The sequence below is a fragment of the Nannospalax galili genome, unplaced genomic scaffold (genome assembly GCF_000622305.1).
Source record: "Nannospalax galili isolate Female #2095 unplaced genomic scaffold, S.galili_v1.0 scaffold580, whole genome shotgun sequence".
Classification (NCBI taxonomy): Eukaryota; Metazoa; Chordata; class Mammalia; order Rodentia; family Spalacidae; genus Nannospalax; species Nannospalax galili.
In genome coordinates this window covers 304,669-307,354 of record NW_008345762.1, presented here as the reverse complement: position 1 = coordinate 307,354, position 2,686 = coordinate 304,669, and the positions used below count along the sequence as shown (strand labels likewise).

The 2,686-nt window shown below is 44.3% G+C and overlaps 1 pseudogene; it reads right to left on the bottom strand.

The window, feature by feature from the left end:
* Window positions 1–254: 254 nt before the first annotated feature.
* Window positions 255–1,582, bottom strand: LOC108491278 (annotated as a pseudogene).
* Window positions 1,583–2,686: the final 1,104 nt, after the last annotated feature.

Below are 2,686 nucleotides of genomic sequence, written 5' to 3'. Positions count from 1 at the left end.
AGTGATAAGATGGCCCTTATGTAACATAGAAACAATGACCTTCCAGGTATTAAAGGTGGTACGCCTCCATGGAATCAAATCAGCTGTTGATCCTGATGTATAGCTGTTGATACAGCTGGTGTATAGTCTGCATCAAATTCAGATTTTTTTTTACAAAGTCTCAATAATTTTATAGTGTTCCAGTTATGTACATGTTATTGTGGGTTAATATGATTTTGATATGACAAATGTCAGAAATATCCACATCAGTGAACTTAGCATGAGCCTGTCTTCCTCTGCAAACCCTTCATGGCATCTTTGATTTTCCTGTTCCTCAGATTGTAAATCAAGGGGTTCAGCATGGAAATCACCACAGTGTAGAAGACAGATGCAAATCTGTCAAAGCTGGAGGAGCCACCAGAGCCTGAACTCAAATAGTCAAAGATATTGGAGGTATAGAAGACAGAAACAGCTGTCAGGCGAGAAGCACATGGATTAAGTGCCTTGGACCTCCCTGTAACTGAAGTGATCTTCATGATGGAAAAGTTGATATACACATAAGATATCATGATAACTAGCACATTTACTAACCATTGTTAATATGGCAGCCAGGACTTGTACAAAGAAAGTGTCAGTGCATGACAGAAATAGCAGCTGCGGCATGTCACAGAAGAAGTGTCTGATGACATTAGGGTCACAGAAGTGGAGATGAAGCAATGCGAACAGTTGGAATATAGAAGCAGGGAGATCAGCCACATAGGACACCAGCACCATCAGAACACAGACGGTAGGTGAAATGATGGATGAATAGAGCAGAGAGTTACAAATGGCAGCATACCTGTTGTAACCTGAAGTTCCTCCATGTAACCACTAGTCCCGCCTCCTTCCCACCTTCTGTGGAAGGAATCAACCAGGCGAAAGCCCATCACTTCTCCCACCCAATCAGTTGCTTGAAGGGGAGGAGCTGCTGCCATACTGAGCAAGGGGGAACTGAGCTGGCATTGGGTGAGCAGGGTGAGATGGCATGAGGAAGCGGGGCGTGATGAGCTGGTGGCGGGTGTTTCAAATATAAGCGTATGAGAATTCATGCCTTTGTAAGTCACCCTTTCCCGGATGTGATAAAGTATGCAAAACCCAAAATAGAAGGTACTCTGTTGGTTTGTCGGTCCTGGGATCTCAAAGGGTGTGGGCATGTAGGTCTCCCAAGAAGGGGAGGAGAAAATATGGCAAAACACCTGTTATAGGCCATGGCTGTCATGAGGCAAGATTCACCTAGCCCCATGGTAGAAAAGATGAAATTCTGAATGGTACAGCTCACAAAGCTGACAGTTTGCTTTTCCTGGAAAAAGTCTGAAAGCATTTGTGGGACTGTGCATGTGACATAGCAGAGGTCTATGAAGGACAGATTACTGAGGAAGAAGTACATGGGGGTGTGGAGGTGGGAATCCATCCTTATTAAAACAATGAGGCACAGGTTCCCAGTCAGAGCTGTGATGTAGATGAGCAGGAATATGATGAAGAGCAGTGCTGTGATTCTGGGGAAATCTGAGAATCCCAGGAGGATGAATTCACTGATCTGGGTAATATTTCTTCCCCCAGTCATTGCTGCAGTGTTCCTAACATCAGAAAGGAGGTAAGAAAGTGCATTATTGACTAAAATGAAGCTCTAGCATTACTATTTTCACATCATGTGTCTTTTCCTCAATGTAAGCCCTGGAAAAAGGGAAATGTTTCACTCTTTTATGGAAAGATCATTATCTTTCTGCTCAAGTGGTTAACCAAGATCTACTTATTGATTCATGTTTCCAGTTACTTCATGGAAGATCATGAGAATTGAAACAGACCTTATGCCATCCGCTGACTTTCACCACAAACTTCCCACTGTGGCCCAGCCCTGACACTATGAGACATTAGAGTCTCACAGTGTCAGAGCCCCTGCTTTTCCTCAGGCTTTATCCTGGTCATGACCCAGGCTAACTTGTACTGGCCCAGGCACCTGTCTAGGGGTTACAAGCCTGCCAATCCCCAGGTTTCTGTTATGATCCATAAAAACTCAGATTGTTAGAGCACTATCTGAGATTCCAGACTTCTGATCATCTTCAGGCTCCCTACATGGCCCCAATGAACTCAGACAAGCCCTGGGACATGTCTTATGTCATAGACCTGCAACCCTCTTCTTCCCTCCAATCCCATATCATCAAGCTTCCAGTGTGATATATGAGAACCTGGAATGCTCTGGAACCTGAGACCCCCAACACCAAGCCCATGCCTTGTCCTACAACCCATGGGACTTCCTTCTGTGCCATCTAGCCAATCTGGAATCACCTGAGCCATTCACCCAGGAGTCAGCATCATTCTTCCTCAATACTGGACTCCAAGCATCACCTAGAAGATCCAAAAACCATCTAGGTCATGGTCATATCAAGCATAGTTCCAATGCCCACTCAACCCAGATGGGCCAGAAACTCACATCAAAAAATTCAACCAAGTAACTCCAGGCACACAAGTCTTATCATAAAATCACATGATCACCTCAATAGTTATAGAAATGACCTTTGACAAAATTCAGCTTGTCTTAATGGCAAAAGTGTTATCGTGAGTAGGACTGGGGGCACCATAGCTGAACACAATAAGACTAAATATGACAAAGTCATAGGCAATGTGCTGGATAGCTTTAGTGTCAACTTGACACACCTGGGTTGAGGGA